The sequence below is a fragment of the Belonocnema kinseyi genome, chromosome 1 (genome assembly GCF_010883055.1).
Source record: "Belonocnema kinseyi isolate 2016_QV_RU_SX_M_011 chromosome 1, B_treatae_v1, whole genome shotgun sequence".
Lineage (NCBI taxonomy): Eukaryota > Metazoa > Arthropoda > Insecta > Hymenoptera > Cynipidae > Belonocnema > Belonocnema kinseyi.
The window spans coordinates 41603931-41626593 of NC_046657.1; positions in this window are offsets into that span (position 1 = coordinate 41603931).

A 22663-nucleotide genomic window follows, 5' to 3' on the forward strand; every position below is an offset into this window, starting at 1 on the left:
ATGCTTGCTGATTCAAACTTTGTCGCCAATTTGAAACATTGGCCTTCTCTTAGGTATATTATGCACTTTCCTTAAGCGTTGCATCTATCTCTCTTTATCCTCAACAGTGATATCTTTTAGCTGTATAACGATTTTTTGATGAGCAATATTTATTATACTTCGTGATAAGAGTAGGAAAACTCTCCATCCACTTATAGCTGCTTCTTCAGCTACATTGTAGCCACATTTTGTTCATAAGCGTGCGATTAAACTTTTTATAAATTCATGCCTTTAGATTAATATGCATTTTAGTACACCAGCCGGGATAAATACAAAATGCAGTGTTGGAGTAACATATTGTCACCTCTTACTTTCAACAGGAACCGCCCGGGCGTCATTGGAAAAATATCTACAACAATAAGTAAACACCTCTTATACATAAATTCATCTTCCCACAGTTCTTACAGGATCAGCACAATTTAATTGTTGTGACACAGGTTGCCTGCTGTCCGAGACGTCGATCAAGCTTGGCGGCAAGCTTTTTTCAGAGACTCTGGAGTTTACGAGAAAGCGACAGCACTGGCAATAACTAATGTGATGAATTCTAAAGCCAAAATCGGTTTGGGGTTTAAGAAGAAACATAATTCAAAGAAGAAAACCAATAAAAAGAAGAAACCCAGTTCATAGAAGTGAAAACCCATCTCAAGGCCGAATCCAGCTACAAAAAATATGCTTATACCCTTCAGAATGTTTATGAATACAACTAACAAGGCAATGCATCATAGTGGAGATGCAAAATTGGTCATCAAGTCTCTAATAATAGGTGCACAGAAAGCTGTGAAAAGTCGACGTTTTCTACCAATACCTTTAACATTTTGTGATGTTTTGCCACTAATTAAAATTTCTTCTCGGCTCTTTAAACTTTGAGATATTAATAGTGGAGTAGCACGTGTGGATCGGGCTATAAGCAATGCAAGCGCAACTAAACAACAAATAACTGAAGCACAACAAATTACTCAAGTATGCTAAATATTTAGGATACCACATTTTTGTGGACTGTTTATGCGCAATCAGTTGCCAGTGAAGGGACCTTTTCAAATTGATCCATCTATTCTCAATCTTGATGAGAGAAACGGCTCTGCATGTATTGCTCAAATTCAATGCGATTTTTCACGCTGACAAGAGAAATAGTGAAATCTATATCGGCGATCGAGTAGTCACTGTACCTGCTAGTAGCTATGAGGCGATTTGGTAAATTTCCTAGGAGAGGTTAAAACAATACGAGTAAACGTCAAACAATGATAATGGGTATTGTACATAATCTCGAATAAATCTCTATTAAAGCATCAACATGCCAAACACAAGCCAGATCGCATGCAGCGCGCAAGGCGCTAATAAATCAGAGCAGATTCAGGCACGTCAGCCTTATGACTCTTCATTATTCAAGAACAGTGATCTGGTTCGCCATAAACGCTATGTCATTAAGGCTGATCGTTGCATGAATGTTGGTCTCACTAGCACTATAGAAGATATGCTTGCAACTGCTAAAAAAATTAATTTCTGATGAATGCAGGATGGCCCGATATCCCGGAAGGCGTGCCAACGTCTCAGCAAAGATGAGGGATATCTTATATGTAACTATCCCACTCAGTATGAACGTATAATTTGCTGAAATACATTGAAAGATCCTTTTAAACGCAAAGAATAAGCTTATCTGAACATGATCACGCAGTGACTTGAATGTCATTGTTCAAGCACGACAACTACCAGGTGAGACTAGGAAAACTTCAACCCAGTTCGAAAAACGACGTGACATTATACTTGGTTTCCAGACCAATGTTAAAGAAAAGTGGTTTCAAAGAAAATGCTCCTCTCAACATTACTAATTGCTCAAAAGAAAATGAGTTTCTCAAACAGACCTCAGTAGACGTTCGTTTAGAATTTGAAGCTGCACACAATTTTCCTTCTGAGACTGCAGCTTACTTTTTATTTGTACATGACCGTATTATTCAGTACCAGCCCCTAACTGGTAGCATGAAGAATTTGATTCAGGATGATAGTGAGGAGGATGGGAAGGGGGTATGTCATTGGTAGGGTGATGTCAATGATGGTAGGAATAAAATGTTTAAAGAGCGATGATTTCTGTAAGAATGTTTAATTTAAATCGATACAGAAAATTTAATGAACAAGAATGTTAGAAGTTTTTAGAAATTTATAGAATTCAGAGGAATCCCCGATCCCACGAGGGCTATCCACATAAAAAAACTTGTAGCGGACTAGGTTGGTAGTTGAACACCTAATCTACTGGTGATTTGTTTCTGGATCGATTGATGCAACCAAGAAAATATGTATTGTCTGTTTGTCGAGGCATTGGCAGCCAAATCACGGAATTCTTGAAGCGTTAAGCAATCTAGATATTCGTTGGCACTCAAATATTTTAGGTTACTTTTTTCCAGAAAGTATTTAATTATAATTTAAAATAATCCGATAAATTCGTTTGCATTGTTTTATGTAAAGCGAAATATAGAATGTTATCAAGCTTTTTAATAAATTACTGATATTTCTATTGCGCAGAAATTAATTTTTGTTACGCATAATTGTACAAATTGTCGTAAAACTCAATTCTTTAGAAGGGCAAATAAGATAGCAACTGTACGTATAAACAGATAAACGTTTTCAATGCTCATTAGTTGGACTCTTGTCAAAATTCTATCAAAGTAAATACTTTTATTTTTAAAAAATGCGGACGACGATTTGCATTCTGTGTTTCGCCTTTGCAATTTTCCCTAATTCTACTGGTAAATATATTATCTATAGTATAATGGTTAGTTTATTGGCATTATACTTATTTTCTATTCCGAAATGTTGAAATGACAATAATTCTTTTTTCCTACCGGTGCAATTGTGATCTTCAAGCTTTGACTAGATGAAACATTAACTGACTCAAGTAAAGCACCTGTCGTAAACGGACTTAATTGTGTACTATTATTTTCGTTAGAAAAATTAGGGGCCTGGTTGCAATAAATTGGAAATATAATATATTTTGCTTGAAAGTGGGGAAGTCTTTAGGTCCTAGGTTTAGACTTAAAGCGACGCGACACGTTCACCCAAAATGGTTGACGTGTTTAAATTTAATTTGATTACTATCAAGTGTAAAAAGTTCTAAAATCTAAAAAGTATTTTCAGAACTACATTTTTTCTGAATAAATATCTCCTTTGCTCCGCTGGGAATCGAACCACAGAACTTCCGATTCCTGTTCGAATGCTTTTCCCTTGAGCTACTAAAGGGATCGAAAGATTAATATTTTTTCCGAAATATACCCATTATTTCGCCATCTAAGATGTTATTATATTGCTTGTGTAAATCGACTTCTCTAAACATTGATTAATTATCATCAAGTATATTTCCAACTGGATAATCTCTGTTTGTTTTCCTTGGTTTTAAACTTTAAAGAAGATAAAATATTTTGTATTGGCGGCAGTGTGGTTTTTCGAATTATAGTAGGTTGGAGAATTTTTCTATATATTTTATAGAATATTAGATGATTTTCTTTGAGCTATTATCGGACCTTCTAATTCCGGGATGTATTAAATTAGCTACTTGGCAATAAAAGGTTGAGAAAATTTTAGTGAATCTTAAGTAAACGCGACAAGTTAAAAATTTGCGTTTCTCTCGTAATGTAAACAATAATTATTATGTAATTATAGTGGGGGTTGGTGAAGCTGGAGTGCTAAAAAGTTAAAAAATTGAAGTGAACAATGGACTTTTTATTTTCTTTGACTGGATTCTGAGAAGTAGGGATGGCGATTCTCAAATTGCGTGATGGCAGATTTCCTTCCTGCCAGGAGCGTTGTTGCCTCTTCGGAAATAGATGAGTACAATTTAGCGGTTCTTTTCTGAAATATTGCACATATCAGGGACCTTCCTCTGGGATTATTTGTTTTTAAAGGATAATTATTTAGTATTTTTGGATATTTTCAATAAACAACAATGGTAACAAAGTGAAATTAATTAAAATGAGCTTTACATATGTAGTGAGCGCGCGGAAGGTCAGTGTAGTGTGATTCATGCTTTTTTCGATATCTTTGATCTCATTGGTGGCATAATGGTAATTATTATGAAGAGTTTTCTTTAAAGAAAGATGTTTTTTCTGAGAAAGGCTTTTTTGTGACTAACTTAAGTTTTGAAAGGTTAGAGTTATGATTAGGATTGAGACTTGACCTGTTTTTTATTGTTTCTCATTATCACTATTATTTTCATAATTTGGCTTTTTCCTTATACTCCTACAATGATCTGATACCAGCAATGTCTATTACTTGAGCGAAGTAATGAGAATGAGGGAGTGGGGATTGGTAACAGCAACAACAGTAATTATAACAATAAAAATTTCAAACTTTACTTCAATTGTTGTACCCCTAAACAATAACTAAAAAGGAAGGACTATGGATCTCAAGAAAATACACGACACATTAGTCAGGATGACTCTAAGTACCAAAGGGAAATTTTAAATTGCCTGATCCGTCAAATCTGTGCGAGCTTCTCCAACTTGAATGGAGAATTTAGGGAAACTAGTGATAATTTGCGTAGACTATTACCAGCTAATATTGTTGAAGAATGTAGGAATAGAGTCAAAGTGTTGGATAAAAGTAGTATAATTTAAATTAACAAGTACAATACTAGATTCACAAATTTAATCAGTTAACAGATCCTTGGTTAATTAACATATCGGGCGTGAGAGTAATTCCTGATATTGTTCTTGATATATTGAGACTGGGGGATAGATTTAGTAATTATTTTGGCGAAGGGAAATCAGATCAAGTTATTAACATGTTTACGTGTTCTGAGGATAATATGGAGAAAATTAATAATCTGGAGGATAGACGTAGTATTAGGAGAAAATTCCTTATATTGTCAGACGAGCTGATTAGAAAAAATAAAAGTACTTCTGCACCGGGAAAACAATTAAGTAAAGGACTCGCGTTGATCAGGGAGTTCTTGAAGAACAATCCAGAGGTATTAGTAACAAAGGAAGATAAAGGTAGTATAACAGTGCTAATTAATAGAAATATTTACAATGAAAAAATTGAGAAGACTTTTTGCGATACAAATAGTTTCATGTTAATGGGTAGAGATCCGTTGAAAGTCTCTCAAAATATAACTTTCCTACTACTTGAGAGGTGGCGGGACAAAAAGTATTTGGGAAAAAGGCATACGTTGAGACTGTTAATACCAATAGTACAAATTTGGCATTGGCTTATGGTTTGGTAAAAATACACAAGGATGGCTTCCCCCTACGTCCCGTAATTTCAACGGATAATATAACCACTAGAAGACTGGAGGAGTTTACACTTTGTATTTTGAAAAAAATCAATAGATGCACCGAAATTTTCGATTAAAAATAGCTTGGAATTTATCAATAAGATGCGAGACTTTCAAGTTTCACCGGACAGTATATTTGTATCTTTCGATGTAGTTGCTATGTTTCCAAACATACCAATGACTAAAGTTTTAATACCAATTGCTAAAAGATGGAATTCAATTAAGGCACACACCAGAGTCAAACTTGATGAGTTTATGGAAGTTGTAGACTCTATTTTTAATCAAGTATATTTTCGCTTCAATGGGCGGTATTACGAACAGATATTCGATACACCCATCGGTAGCGTGGTCTCGCTGATAGAAATAGAGAAATGGAGGTCTTTGAGGAATTTGAGCGCGATCATGGTTATGGGGTACCGCTTTATGTTCGTTATGTGGATGACTCATTTGTCTGTCTTCCTCGAGATAGAGTACAGGAACTTTTAGACTGTGTGAATTCAAAACATGAGACTTAAGTTCACCCGCGAATCGAATATTGATGGCGTGATTAACTTTCTTGACGTAACGGTAAGAAGGTATAACGAGGGAAATGTTAAAATAAATTCGATTAGAAAAACTACTTTCTCGGGTAGAACACTTAATTTCAATTCTCTACACCCCCAAAGGGGTGAAATTAGGTATGGTTAAAAATTTGTTTGATAGTGCAATCAGACTCCCGCATTTAGATTGATTGGGTAAAGATCAGCTGGACCGATTGGATCGCAAGGCGATGATCTATAAGATTTCATGCAAAGATTGCAACAAGGTATATGTGGGCATTTTCCTGTTGTTTCACCCGGGGCACAACATTTCTCGTTGATTTTGCTATAGAGGGTGGATACGTACATTTTCTTTATTTTCAGATATTTTTTTAGAAAACAATGATTCTACAATTTGGTGGGAAAAGGGGTTGGTTAGAAAACTTGTTACTCTTATTTATATCTGATTTGGTGACTGCTTCCATGCTTTCATTCTCTTTTTGGTTCTTTTTCTTCCTTGACATTTCTTCTGTTTTTTTGTTTACGTCCGTCTCTGCATTCGAGGCTGGCTTCGGTTGGATGTAGTGGGGCGAGGAGTCCTAGGTGAGTTGGCCCAGGACGAAATACTATCCACCATTCCTGCTGTACGTGCTGCTTTGGAGTGATCTCTGCAGATGATTGTTTTCTCTTTCTTGCTTGCTTTCTCGCTGCTAATGATTGATGATCTTGCTCTTGATTCGCATGTTTGTCAGACTTTTTGCTTAGAACGCATCAGCGCTTCGCGTTCCGTGAGTTGAGTTCTTTTCTGTAGGTATTCTGCGACATAGGATTGGGGAGTGATGGTTGTTGGTTTGCTTTTCACTTCATTTGGGTATTATTGTCTAGCTTTCTGCCCAAAACGAATTATTTTTTAATGTATTTTTAGTTCTGAAATTCACGGGTGATGGTTAGTCGTTGGTCAGTTTTTCACTCGATTTTCAAATTTTTGTCAGCATTTTTTGCCTAACACGCCCGGAGCGCTTCGCGCACCGTGAAATTATTTCTTATAGTATTCAAAACTTTTGTCAGTACCTTGTAAGTTGATTGTCTTGTTTTGAGGAATTTTTTGTAATGGGTGGCACTTGGCACTGTGGTGATGTTCTCACTGGTTATTTTTAAATTTCTTTTGCGATCTTTTCTTCATCAAAATGTATCATGATGGATGGGTAAAGTGAGGAAATTTTGGCATATTGATTCTGCGTAAGGACTTAAAAATGTTTAATGGTAATCTTCTTAATTTTTTGTTTATTCATTATTATTTGTTCAAATTCGTGGGGTTGGGATCTTTCCAAATTCCTTAGGGGGTGCAGAGGGAGCCTGGAGCTCTGATGAACACATAGTAAAAAAAACAAATTAGTATAGATAGGACGAGGAAGGGAATGGGAAGAACTCTGTGCGGAAGGTGGCTGCAAGGGTTCTCTTTCCTATCTTTCTTCCTCCTTTCTTGAATGGAACAATTGTCTCAAAGAGTCTACCCAAAAGTCGTTTGAGCGAGTTGGTGTCAGCTGGCAATACCATTTACCCTATTGTTTGAGCATTGTAAGTGAAGATTCCAAACTATGATTATTCTGAAAATATTGATTTTAATTAGGTAATTCTATATGAAACTAATAGCTATTTTTTAATTTTAAAGAAGTTACTGTAATTTAAGTATTTAAAGAATATAAAAAATAAGAAAAAATTTAATTAGTCCGAAAATGCAAACTTATTCAAAGAATCCAAAATGATTCCAAATATTTTAATGAATTCAAAAGCAATCAGAATAATTCAAAACGTTTAATGAATTTTTACATACATTTTTCGTCAAGCCCGAAATAAGAGATTCTCTAATTTTTTATTTTCACATGTGCCGGTTTTGACTTGAAGTTTCCCATGTACAATGCATGAGGAAAAATCTCTTTTTTGAGTGTTTAAAATAATTTTTTAGGGTTTGAAAAAATGTGACGGGAAAGTATAGGGGCCTGTAGAGAATTATCGAACGAATAATTTCATATTTCGGACATATAAGTATGACGCCCCTAATACACCCCCACGAGTACCTGAAAATTACCCTTAAAACCAAAAATGACAATTCTTCATGAAATCGACCATTTGAACACTGTCTTGTCGCCTTTTTTTAATTAGAATTAATAATATTGGTCTAGTGGAATATTTATCATGATTGGTTAATTAATTTGTAATAATTTGAACAAATGGAATTTGTTTAAATAATTTTTTCTTCAAAAATTCTTTTTCCCCCTCAAATTTATTACTAGTAGCCTAATGGAATATTTATTAACATCATTTCATTAAATTAATTATTATTCAGTAATTAAATATTACTGATAAATATTTATTGTTAGGGAAAAAAGAATTTCAAAAATTATTAAAATATATTCTATTAGTTTAAACAATTAATAATTAATGAACTGATAGTCGTGAATATTCCAGTTGACCAACAGTAATAATTTCATGGGAAAAAAAAACAAAATTTTGAAAAAAAATTATTTAAACAAATTTCATTGGTTTAATAATTGAAAATTAATTAAGCAAGGATAATAAATATTCCACTAGACCAATATTAATAATTTGAAGTAAACAAAAGACCAGAAGACAGTGCTCAAAAGGTCGATTTTATGAAGAATTAACATTTTTTGTTTTAAGGGTAGTTTTCAGGTAATCGTGGTGGTTTCCCGTAACATTTTCTCTTGTAAGCTTGCTTTATCTTCCATTTCTCTCGTATATCCTTCCTATACATGCTCCCATGTTTCCTCTACCCATTCACATATTCTACACTTTCTGTTATCTTCTTTTTTCCAAAACATACCCTCCCTTACTTCGATTCCGAATCTAAATCTCGCTGTTCTGGTTCCACTTTTCTCTCTCCATCCCTTTTTCAAACACTTTGGTACTGCTTCCTTTTTTTATCATCTTTGATACTAGTGTATCCAATAACTACATTCTCCTTCTCCAATCTTCCTTAAACGTTTTTGCCCTTTTCAACATATCTGTTTCATTAACCCTGCTGCCACATACTTAACCAACCAAAGCTAAACAAAATGTAATCATCTTTTTATGTTTGCAGTGTCGAGTTCAGAGCCTGAAAAAATACATAGTCTTGACCGAGTTCGCGGTGTTTCTACTGGTGGACCTTCTTCTTCTTCTTCTGAAAGAAGTCATGAACGTGGAATTGACCTGAATCGTCCCCCACCCGAGTCTCCTCCTCGTGATAGTTCCAGGTCTCCTCATGCCGGGCTCAGGTCTGCTCCTGCCAGGCATCCTCCTCCTGGAAGGCATTCTACTCCTCTCAGACCAATATCTCCACATGCAGTTCTTCCCTCTCCGGACGGAAATGGATGCGGTCTTGAAGAGATTTCGTCTATTCGGCTTGTTTCTCTTGAAAATGGGTACCGGTCATTCCAATTCCGACGATACACTTTTCCTGTCAATGAATCACTTGAAATTCGCATATCAAAGACTGAATATGAGCCTATGCCATACGAAGAAAAAATTGTATTATCAACATTGGATGGTGTCGCCTTTGCAATATTAGTAAATCCATCTTTTCTGGGTGGAATATATAAACGTTTTAACACTAATAGGAGACGTGTGAAAGTAAACATGCATAGACATACTGTTACCGGAATGGAGCGAAATGAAATCCTGTGTACTCCAGTAGGTCCCAAAGAACCAATAGTATTTCATTTTAAAGTGATGAATGTAAATTTCAATCCTATATTCCTTTAATTTGAAACGAAAATATGAAACCAAAATATAATGTTTGGGATCTGATTTCAAATAAAAATCTTTTCTTAACTGCTAATTACCAATTACTTCTTGGTTTCCACATTGAAGTAGAAAAGTTTTTTAATTTTAATCGCGGATATGGAAAGTAAGCTGGCGGCCAGAGTGGTAGGAGCAGTTAGGGTAGGAGGAGTCAGGATATGGTCACTCCTATATGCAGATGATATAGTGCTGCTAGAAAAGAGCGAAGAGGCTTTAAAGGAGGTGATGAAAAGGTTGAGAAGATACTTGGACAAAAATAGGTTAGAGTTAAATTCGGATAAGTCAAAGTTTATGGTGTTTAGGAACGGAAGTGGGAGAGATAATGTAAAGAATGGAAGTGGAAGGGAAAAGCAGTTTTTCTGAAAAAATTTGGAGCCAATTTTCTGAAAAAACCTACTCATATTGTTTACACATTTTTTTTAATTTTTATTTCTAATAAGAAGATATCTTGTATGTTTGATGCTGGCCAAATAACTTTTGTGACAAGGGGAATTTTTTCCTCATAATCAAATTTTTTATTTTTTCTCGGAAACAAGAAATTTTGAGATACGAGTTTGCACGTCTAAAAAATTTATAAGAGAAATTTATTTTTTTCTTTTGCAATATCTCTCATTGTTTATAAGAAAAGTAAAAAAATGCATTTTTAGTGGAGAAGAATTCTTTTGGCCCAAAATAGTGTAGCCAGCATGAATCTGATAAAACACCTCCTGCTATTAGCAGATACTTTTTAAAAATATTTCGAAAAATAAAAATAAACTTAGGTTCTTTGAAATACAAGAAAGAAAATTCAAATACGCAAAACTTCTTCGAACAGATTTATTGCAGCACGGAAAAATAAGCATGGCTTAATTTTATCTAAAAATTACATATTTCCTTACCGAGAGTTTCTACAATTTCACATTTCTTAGAATAATGAAATTGTCATTGTTGAACTCAACAAATTAGGGTGGGTCGGAAAAAGCGCAATTCAATAGAAAAAGTATAGCGTATTAACCTTTTTCTAGTATATGTGGGCTTTATAGACCAGAAAGGTATTAGAAAAAGAATTGACTAGCCCCAGGAATTGAAATTGAAATTGCAGTAAATTTTTAGAGGAATTTTGTATGTATGCAGAAAAACAAAACACGTGATCGGACAAATTTTTAAGCCATAATTTATGAAAATAATTTTTATCAAACACAAAATCAGAATAAGAAACATCACTGTATTACCAATTTCGAAGTCTGGGCCTGAAATAAACGGTTCGTATTCATCAGCTGTTAACACAAACCTCTTCTTCGCGCATCGCACTTGCGCACGCAGGTCGCAACGCGCATTAAGATACTAGCCAGTTCCGCTTGCATTTGATTAAAGTCATCTCCGTTGAAACGGACTTTCTGCTATTAGATACTTGCAACGAAAAATTGTGATCTGTCGTGCGACTTTTACTTTATTTTTCGACCTTAAATCACTATCCGCGTATCTTGGATTGCAATAAACTGAAAGCAAGTCAAATTAAATTTTAAGATTTTCTTTTCAATGTTGAACCACCACATAACCTAAAGTTCTGTTGTTTTAAAGTTACTTCACTGATAAATGTTTATTTATTAAGACGGTTTATATATTATTTCGTGAATTAAATGTGATATTTGGAATAATGGAATGTCAAAATGAAGTCTTTTTGCTATTGTATAAGAACTCATAGTGACAGTGAGGGAGAAAAACGTAATTTTCTTTGTGCGTCAAGAACAGTAAGTACCCCGCATACATAAACCTAATTTGTGTTCAAAATTATGTTTTCAATATTTTGTGAATTTTTAATTTTACTCTATTGTTGGATGGTGCAATTCACTTTTTTTCAAATGTAGTGCTCTAATTTTTAGGGGTTGGTAGCAAAAGCGAGTTTAAAATATCATCATGGCAAAAATAAGTGAAGCAATTTACAGGAAAATTACAGATGCGGACGATACAATAAGTTGCGCAAAGTCAAGATTACTTAAGTAGAAGGTTATATTCAAATTTCTTCCAATGCAAACAATTTTATATTATATAAAAATCATCAAATTTATCAACTGATTATAAATGTTGCTGAATTCATTATGAAGATCCTAATTAAACAAGTTGACATAGAATTTGTATGTTAACAAATGTCTGATTAATGGATTTTTTCATTAGATTTGTTTTCAAAAAATCATTAAATTTATCAACTAATTATAAATGTTGCTTAAATTGTCATGGATTTTCCAATTGAAAGCCCTGCCATAAAAAAAACGAATTTTACTGCGGAAAGGTGCCCGAATAATGCATTTGTTTATTAAATATGTTTATTTAAAACATAAATGTATTTAAAATTATTATGAAAATTTTTCGCATTAATTATGGAAAATCGTAGAAAACATTCTTCTAACAAATATTTTTTTTTTATTAAATTTTTGATTTTTCAATTATGTAATATTGGAACTTCTAAAAATAATTTCACTCTATAAAAATGAGACAATTTTAATAATCTTTCTGTTATTGAGGAGCACCTGTAGCGTCAAATAATTTAGCGGAGTTTTTGTTACCAAACTTTAAGTGATTCGATAGCGAAGTGGTTAGAGTGCTCGGTAAAATACACGAGATTAGGTAGTTTAGGTAGGATTCGAATCTTCGGCGAGTGCGATTTTTTAAAGTGAGAATCTAATAACTATTTCATTCAGTCCGTTTTAAGACTTCCAAACATGCAAAAATGGAAATTTGTGTATATTTTGAGTAGTTAAATAGTACTTGAACAAGATCACATCAAGTGGTCCCCCCAGTTTCCACTTGATCATGAAACTTAAATCCATGCAGTGTTTTATTAAGTAGTCACTATTGAAAATTAATTCCCAAAACTTAGAGGATTCTGAAAATTAATAGAATTAAGAGGAATCCCCGATCCCACAAGCGCCATCTACATAAAAAACTTGTAGCGGACTAGGTCGGTAAGTAACCCACATAATGGACTGGGCCCTGGATTAGCTCCAATGCAATGCCTTACCGTTTAAGTTACCGACTGTCGGTAACTTATTGATTACTGTTTTACCAGATGATTGTTACGAGTATTCGCCTTGCTATACTACTAAGATTTAACGATTATTTTATTAATTCGTCTTTTGGCTAAATTCAACTATTCCTGAATCCAATCTAAAGTCGTTTACGGTTAAATATTGAGTGTTCTATGTTTTGACGGGCATTCATCATTTTGGCTAGAATCTTTAATTTACTTCTTATTATGAATTTAAAATAATTCAATAGAAGTTATGTAGTAATTCACTGTAATAAACAAAGTTGAAACAATTTAGGGAAATAATAAAGAATTCAAAGAATTATTGTACATTATTAACCAAGAGGAGGATATAGGAGATTTTCAACGAGCATAAAGTTGGCTCTCAAATACTTTTGCTCACTTACTTTTAACCAAATTAAAGGAATCCAAAGAAGTTTAAATCAATCAAAATAAGTCAAAGAATTTACGAAAGTCTAACAAATATTAAGCCGTTTAAAATATTTAAATGAATTTACAAAATTAGTTTATATTCTTTCCATGACGTAGTTATTTCAAATTAAATTTTTCTGAATTGTGTGTTCAAAGTGAAATATAGAATTTTATCAACCTTTTTAATAAATTACTGTTATTTCTATTGCGTAGTTATTAATTTTTGTCCCTCATAATTGTACAAATTGTCGTAAATCTTTATGATTCAGAAGGACAAATGAGATAACGACTGTACCTATATACAGATAAACGTTTTCAATGCCTACTAGGTAGATTCTTATCAAAATTATATCAAAGTGAATACTTCTATTTTAAAAAAATGTCTACAACGATTATAATTGTGTGTTTTGTCTTCGCGATTCGCCCTAGTTCTATTGGTAACTATAATATCTATAGTATAATGTTTTTTTTTATTTGTAGTATATTTATTTTATATTCCAAAGTATCAATATAACAATTAATTTTTTTTCTTAAGTTAGGAGAAATTATCCGTGAGGCTATATAATAAATTCAACACTAAAGCTACTAGAGATATCAAAAGAAGAATCCTTTTTCAGATATATACGGATTCTTATGTATCGCTCGTATAATTCGACTTCTCCAAGCCTTGAGTAATGCTCAACAAATATATTTTCAACCTATGTAATGCAAGAATGCAAAGAATATGGAAAATTTACATTATTCAAAGACTGCATACTTATTTGAAGAATCCGAAATAATTAAAAATATTTTAATGAATTCTAAACATTTTGAAGGATGGCAAATAACGCTAGAGAATTACAAACACTTGAAAGAATTGAAAGAATTCAAGAAAATTTGTTGGTTCCCTGATTATAGATAATCCTCAATATTTAATTCCAAAAATTCAAAGTTTTCAAAGAATAAAACAGAAATAAAAAAGGTTATGAATTCAATAAATCGAATAGAACAAAATATTATATTAAAATATTATATTAATATATTATTTCATGAATTTTTTGACTTCCATTATACTCTTTAGATTCTCTTTATTTGTTGAAAAATTCTTTTGTAATTTCTTAAGTTCTTCGTAAAATCTCCTAATGTTTTTGAATTTTTCTTAATTTTATAAAACTGTATATGGAAAGCAAAAGATAAAACATTGACATGTTTTTTAACAAATACTGATATTTTTATTATGTAGTGATAAATTTTTGTCCCACATAATTATACAAATTTTCATTATAAAATATGAAACCTACATTGTATTACGTGTTTCATGCTAACGATTGATTTATTTACACAGAATATTAAAAAAATTGATCCAATTCTCGTTTTATGATCTTTTAATAGAACAGCTAATCTTAACTTTGACACATAATTAATCAAACAGAGCTAAAAAAATGTAATCATCTCTTTCTTCTTGTAGAGTCAAGTTCACAGCCTGAAAAAATACCTGGTCTTGGCGGTGTTCCCGGCGTGCCTCCTGGTGGATCTTCTTCCTCTTCTTCTGAAAGAAATCGTGAACGTGGAATTGACCTGAATCTTCCCCCGCCTGAGTCTCCACCTCATGCTAGGTCCAGGTCTCCTCATGCCAGGTCCGGGTCTGCTCCTGTCAGGGGTCCTACTCCTGTCATACATTCTCTTTCTGCCAGGCAACCTGCTCCTTTCAGGCCACTAGCTGCACTGAGATTGCTGCCTTCTCCCGACGGAAACGGATGTGGAATTCACGAGATGCCGTTTATTCGACTTGTTTCTCTTAAAAATGAGTTTCGGTCATTTGAATTCCGAAGATACATTTTTCCCCCCAATGCATCACTTGAAATTCGAATTGGAAAGGCTGACTATAGCCTTATGTCATACCAGGAAAAAATTGTATTATCAACATTAGATGGTATCGCCTTTGCAATATTAGAGAATCCATTCTTTCTCGGTGGAATATATAAACGTTTTAATACCAATAGGAGACGTGTGAAAGTGAACATGAATAAACGCACTGTTATTGCAATGGAGCGAGATGAAATGCAGTGTACTCCAGTAGGTCCCAAAGACCCAATCACATCAAATTTCAAAGTAATTAATGTAAATTCTACCCCTACATACCTTTAAATTGAAACAAATATATTATTCTAAAATATAATGCTTGCGATCTGAATCCAGATAAAAATTTTGGTCTGTCCTAAGGGATCGTCCACAAATTTCGTAAAACGTTTTTTTTGTATATATCGTTGTGTTCTTCTCAACTTCACAGCAATTTTATGCTCGTCTTTATTCAAACAAAAGAAAAACGTCTTACGCAATTTGTGGAAGATCCCTGATTACGAATTGCATGGAAGAGTCAGCGTGTTATGTTTCTCGACTCTTTGATCTTTTGCGAGTGCCTAAGCCAGTCTTTCACGGAAGCAAATAAAAAATCTACCTACCTTCGCCGCTGTGCAGAAACAAGATATTGGGGTTTAGAAGGTTCTAGAGTTTGTATTTAGAGATTTTAAGTTTTAATCAATTAATCAAATTTTATTGTCGATTGCTTGTTAAATAAAATAGCTGCAATTTCCCAGTTTTATATCCTTTCTTTAATAAACATATACAGCCGTTAGTTAATTCACATAAATATTACCACAAAGAAATCAGTATTTTCCCACTGTCAAATAATCAATTTCAAGGCTGATCATAAAGCAAATTTAAATCAGGATATACAAAAAGTTTGGTCTTACTTAAAAAAAATAAGAATCAGACTTTTAATTTAAAAAAAATGATATTCTGGACTCTTCCAAAGGGAAGCACTCAAACATTTGAGTCACAAATCTCACTTTCTATACTTACTTACTAAGAATGAATAGCTACTGCAAAAATCTTATAAGTTATTTCACAGTGAATGATGGTTGAAAAATTCAAACTTTCATGAAATTCAAGAGTTCGGTTATTTCAAAATTCGAAAAGAGCCCATTTTTATAGTATTCGTTTTCATATTTTTCAATCAAAGCTGTAAAAATAACAGTGAACTTTCTTAATTTAGAGTTTACTTTTTCCCCATTCTGGAACTATTGGAATTAACAATATGCTTTCTTTCTTTAATTTTTGTTCGCCCGCATTGTGGCTCTTAAGAATTTGTGGATGTAAGTACCACGAATGTACTTTTTAAACATTAGAACCGAATTAAAATTTTGGACTTTAACATGTTATGGTCAACGGGGGTCCAAAAGACCCCACGCAAACTTTGCGGATCAGCTTGATCAAACAGGAATTTCGAAATTGAACCTGCAGTAGCATCTGTTGTTGTTTAAAGGTACTACAAGTTTCGAGGGGCTTCGAAAATCAAAGTGGCCCCGGTCTGTCTGTAGGCATCGAATAGTGCGGATTTTTTTCGGGGATTAGCAGACCCCGTGTGACAATAGTGCGACAAAATTGGCAAAAATGTTAAATTAAAAAAATTAATTTTTTGTGTATAAAATTGTATTTTCAAATGTAAATAACAGTGTATGTGCACCCATATTTGGAAGAGAAAGAAGGATAAAAACAGAAAAACCCGATGTAAGTCTTGTCTTCGACCTGTGTGCGATGAGCATCGCATGCCAATTTGCAGTGACTGCGGGCTCCGAAGCAATTAAAAAATATTTATATTTTTTCATATCTTTATATATACATATTTTTTGTATTTAAATATACCTTTTTCAAATCTCGCTATAATACTAATTTTTTCTTAAAAGTATGCTATTTTGAGAGTACAACATCGTAAGTTTTTTTTACCTAAAGTTTCATTTTTTTTCCCACGTTTTTTCAACATGAAGAATTTTAAATAAACAATAAAAAAATTACTGGATTGCAAAGAAGATATCTTAAACTAAATTCTCGCACGAGAATTAAGTCGATACGTCAAAAAGCGGAGAAATGGCAACGTTTTCAACGGCGGGGTCCATTGTAGCCCCTGTATCCGTCCCCTTATTTTTTGGAGGTGTGACCACAACAGGTTAATTTTTCTTTTAAAAGTGCTTAAAGAAATTTCTTATGCGTTAATGATTTTATTTTAGAATCTGCACCAGAAACAATCAGCGTACCAATTATTAAGATTGAAACGAACCTGTGAATTTCTTTTATTTCCTTTATCAGTGTTTCTTTTGCTTTGTAAGGTTCTAAAGTAGTATTTCAGGACATCGTTTACGACGTCCTGATTTAAAGTATTATGAAAATTAGTATTTATTTACACGGACATACTATAAACAAAAAATACATACACACATACCGCAAAAATTGTTGTATACATTTTTCATAAATCAAAAATTTACGCCGTACCAATCCAGAATTCTTTTCGCTTAGTGGCTAAGCAAGTGAACATTAAATGTAATAGACGTCTTAGAGTATAGAATTTCGGTACGAGCAGCAAATTGATATAAAAACTTATCTTCCAAATCAATTTCATTAATTTTTATTTCTAGTTTTGTGAACAGCCTCAATTTACAAAGCTAGGTGCATCATAAGGTGGTCTAGCAAAATGTTTTAAAGTAGTATCATACTGTATAAAAGAGTCCAGTTCTCCCGCTCACGAGCTTTGCATCACTCTTTTTCTGAAAACGATCGAGTTATTATAATAATTTGGTAAAGTACTTTGAAAATAGTAATAAGTTTAGGGATAGCAGAGATAATTGATGCAGAAAAAATGCTGGATTTCTTTTATTGCAGAAACAGATAGCGGCGAATTGATTAGCGACTTAGAGGTACAGTGCAAGGATTTTTACAAAATAAGTCCTAATAATGTCATAATGAATTAGACTTATTAATTTTGATGGTCATTTAACTAAAACTACAAGCTTTTTTAAAGTCACAGCTTTCTTCTTATGCTCTGAACTCCTTTCCTCGAAAGTTGGTTCACTTTTTAACGAATGGCTTGAGGAATACTTTCATATTAGGGTTATTTTTTCAAAACCAAAATGCCGCTAGAATCAATTATTTAGTTCTGACATGCAAATGTACCCCATTTAGCATTCGACAAATAGACCAAATTCAGTAAGTTAAACTCTCAAACATGGGGGTTCTGTTAGTATTGCAAATGAGTGTGGGATAACTAAAAAAAATGAAATAAGAAAATAAAGATCTAACTTAACTATGTCTGTCAGCTTCGCTTAAATTTTATACGAATTCTTGATACTTTTGTTGATCGCAAATCTCACGCATGTTCAGCCGTTTCCAAGTTTTTTAATTATTCGTTGACCCTTGTGAGATCAGCAGCTATGTTTACAGCTTTTCTGTTCAAAGGTTTTTTCAAGAACATAACCGGTTCTTGACTAACTGACTCAGATGCCGTAGTCAGATTTGCCGCATTTCTTTTTTCTTTTCCCGCTCTTCATTATTCCGGTTACATAGCTTAGCTACGAAGTACACTCGATTAGTAAAAAAATGTGAGAAATCGTCAAGCCAACAGCAGTTGATGATCCTCACACCCAACATTTGGTACAGGTGACAATTTTTCCAGCTTCTTTGTAATGATGAAAAGTGCGTTCTCGTCTAGAATTTTTTTTACCAAAAATTGACATTATAGCTCTTTCTATAAGCTGTACTGCAGATCTCAGTTTCGTAGAAGGGTGCTGCAAAAATTCTTTTGACTTGATTTCGACTAATTTGTTGCTTTCAAGGATTACTTGAGTTGATGGAAAGAACAACGTGGATACACAATCGTTGCACTTTAATTGTTTCATATCTTTAACGTACTTCGCAAAACTGATAACTGATTGTCGAGCCCCGTAATCCCACATGTAAGCAATCTCATATGCAGACAGTTTGGTTTGGTAGTAATCGTGCTTCTTCGAATCTCTCAAAAATATAACAGGATTGCAAAGACGCTTTTAAAGAGTCGAGAATTCCGTGATAAGTGCTTTCAGTTAGAAATTCGTAGTTCTTACTAATCTTTTAATAATAAAAATTGACGGTTAATTTGCATACAAATAAGGATTTATTAGTTCTTCATACACCAAACTCTTGCTTTCAGTCAAGTGTATGAGGTTGCCTTCAAATGGCCTTGGACTGATTTTAGGGGGACAGAAACGAAAACAGTCAGGCCGTCTGGCTCGTTTCCAACTGAAACATTTATCTACATGTATAATGTCGCAACCGCTCTCGCCCTACTGCCCTGAGAAACTGCGTGAGTCAGCAGTTCAATTAAAAGAAGATTTTAGTGAGTTGAATTTATTTAGTGGAAATACTTGAAAACTTAACCGACGTTCATTTTTTTATAGTACTTCGCTTCCAGATGTCATCGTCGAAGTTTCAAATTGACTCTGAACCACATAAAGACTTTTCCTCCAATTCTAATAGCGGTTACTAAACCATTAATGCCATCATACCATCTAGTGTCGGTAAATAATTTGTTGAAAATAAAATATAAATGAATAAATTCTAGAAAATAATAAATACAAATCGACGTGTCAAAATGACAAGGTGCCATCTGGGAAGAACCAAATAGAAATATTTCCTGCTTCAGAGGGCGTTGAAGTTTATAATACTATTTGTATGGGATTTTGAAGCTTCCATGTTTCGCCACCCGAGATGACACCTGTTTATTTCATACTACCTGTCCGATTACCCAGATTCTGTCTTGCATTTTATGTTTGGTAAAAAAGGTTTTGAGGGACTTTATTGGGTGTGGAAACTCTTAACTGAACAACAGTCTCCGATTTGCATCAGCAGTGTTACTTTCCTGTGCAATCGTGTTTCTGGTGCCAAGCAGCTTTCAGTATTTACCATTAAGGAATACTTGAAAAAAGACAATATTAAAAAATGCTCTTTAAAAACTTTCATAAATAGTGCTAGCACAAGGAAAAAGGTTTTCTATTCTTTCTAAACAATGTAATTATATCGTTTGAATATTGAATCTCGACAAAAAATTGCGAATCTATTTTCTATGTCTCCTACAAAAACGTAATCGCAACGGATAAAATTAATTTTACTTTGAAATTACAGTGCTCCACAAAACTTTTCCTTTTACCACATATTAAATTTCGTTAATCAAAGTTATCGTCTTATCCGCATTCAATATCATTCTTTTATGATATCTTTCGAATTCATGCTCCCGCCGTTCCAAAAAATGTGACCCGGGACTACTTTACGGAACCAATACGAGGATTGTCCTGAAATATTGTGTACATATTCTTGAATTGTGAATTTTTTTTTAAACTCGCAACAGGAGTTACCAGAAGTTCCTTTTGTTTTCCCCTAGAAAAATATATATAAAAATTGCGTATTTCATGGGAATATTATAATAAATAATATGATAATGTTATATTATAACTATTTTATAATAAATGATTTACTTATGTTTTAGGTATGGCATACATGCAAATAAACACATGTTTATAAAATTGAATTTATTTCTTTTGAAAAAGTGTCATTAAATTTAACTTGACATATATATTTGCAACATTTCCAACCCAGAAAAGTAGTTGAAAGAAAAGGGAGAGAAAAAAAACAGAAAAAAATCTAAAGCTTTGTGAATACCCGAAAGAGCAGCTGAGACGAGAAACAAAAGTTAAACTTGGCCGCGCCAAGGGCTGTCTGCTGGAACTTGGTTGTATTGTTTATAATAATTAAAAATGTAATTAGGAAATTTAATTTTGACTGACAATAAACAAAGTCTGTAAAAATGTCATAAATACCACCAGATAGAAAAAAGTGTCTGAAAAGTTTTCCTTTGAAAGTTTTCTTCTTGAACTTCTTTGTAATGTGAGTTAAGCATAAGCATTATACAGTCTGTCAGATTTGATGGTACTTGCCTTATTATTATTCAATTCCTTACATTAAGCAGGCGGGAACCAAGCTGTAACCTTAAAATTCGATTTCCTCATCTTACCTTACCAATATTATAATTAGATTTTTCCTCACTCTGTATAATTTACTTCTTCTGAAAATAAAAATGTCTCTACAGAGCTGAAATTTTTTTAATTTGAATATATTTTCCTTAAACTGAGGAATTCGAAACGTAACCTCAAAATTCAAAATCTTTATTTGACAGGAAAGGCATTGAAATCATTAATTATGGCACTCAATAAAATCTTATCTGAATGGGTTTAACAGTCTCTGAATATTTATACGTGTTTTTTATTTGTTTGGATTGTATATGGAATGATAAAATCTGAGCATGTTTTTCAACAAATACTGATATTTCTATTGCGTGGTAATTAATTTTTAGCATTAATTTTTGTAAAAATTGACACAAATCTTGATAATGTAGAAGAAATAATTAGATGGCGACTATATGCTCATAAAGTGAAACGCTTCTAGCGATATTGATTAGTCAGACTTTTATCAAAATTCATTAAAATTAAGTTGTTTTATTTCTAAAAATGTGGACCCCAGTTGGTGTTATTTGTGTCATCATAGCGGTTTACCCAATCCCTATTGGTAAATATAATATATATAATTCAATTGTCGTGTTTAATTGTAAAATATTTATTTCCTAAGCGAAATTGTTCAAATTGATGGTCCAATGAACAATCCGGTCCAAAGGGTCTCAAAACGTCGAGAATTGACGGAAACTGGATAGGGCCAAACTCACACAAATCTGAGACATTCCATCTAAATGATAAGAATGTAACAAACTTGAATTAGGTAATTAAATATTCTAATTTACACGGGAAATCAACGGTCAATATTCCCAATAATTTTATCAAAAACTTGTTTGCTTCAAGATTTAACTAACCAAATAGAAGAATTTATGGACACACTTGAAGCTTTTAAAGTTAATTTAAATATCAGCATCTATTCGACTTAAGAACTTTCTGACTTTCTGTCTAGACTTTTTTGCGATATTTAAAAAAAAATTTTAGCAGATGTTGAACTGCGGCTTGGTACAATGTCCCTTTTCAAAGCCTGCCTTATCTCTTCTCCTATATTATCTCATTGAGATTGAGAATCACCATGTCAGTCCGGGTGACTAATCTCTCATACACAATCACACTTTTCGTGAGAATTTGTTTTGTAGTAAGTACCAGAGATTTTCTGAAGAAATCGTTGTAGAAGCTCGACAAACAAAAATAAATAGATGAGACCCGGAGAATGATCGAGCAGGTCTTTGAGTGTTTCTAAGTCGACATATTCGCGCAAAAAATTAAGGAGAAGAAGCAAACAACTGTATTAGTAGGTAGGCTATTAGGGTTTCACAGGTGGCCAAAAAGGACACTCAGAAGGTAATTCATGCCAAGGCAACTGCCGCTACGGTCGCCCGAAAAAGGACGTGATAGCTTACTATGATCGCTCTAGAGATCATATTGGTCAAACCGAAGACGAAGAAGCCTGAGACTTCAGGCGATTAACCACGGCCCTTGAAACGAAAAACACTAAGAGAATATAGAAACCAGTAACAAATCCTGCTTAGGAGCACAGACTAGTGTCGCGTTCGCCACGAAGAAATTCTCATCAAACTCTTTTAAACTCTCTTAGATATCCAGCTACGCCTAGGTTAACAGAAATGTAAGGTTTGAGATCAAATCTGACACTCTTTTTCTACAAATCCATTTTGTAAGCAACCAGAAAAAGAGAACGGCAAAGAGCAGTACCAAAAGTGATCTCTGCTACTAGAATAGATGCCAGAGATTAGGGAAT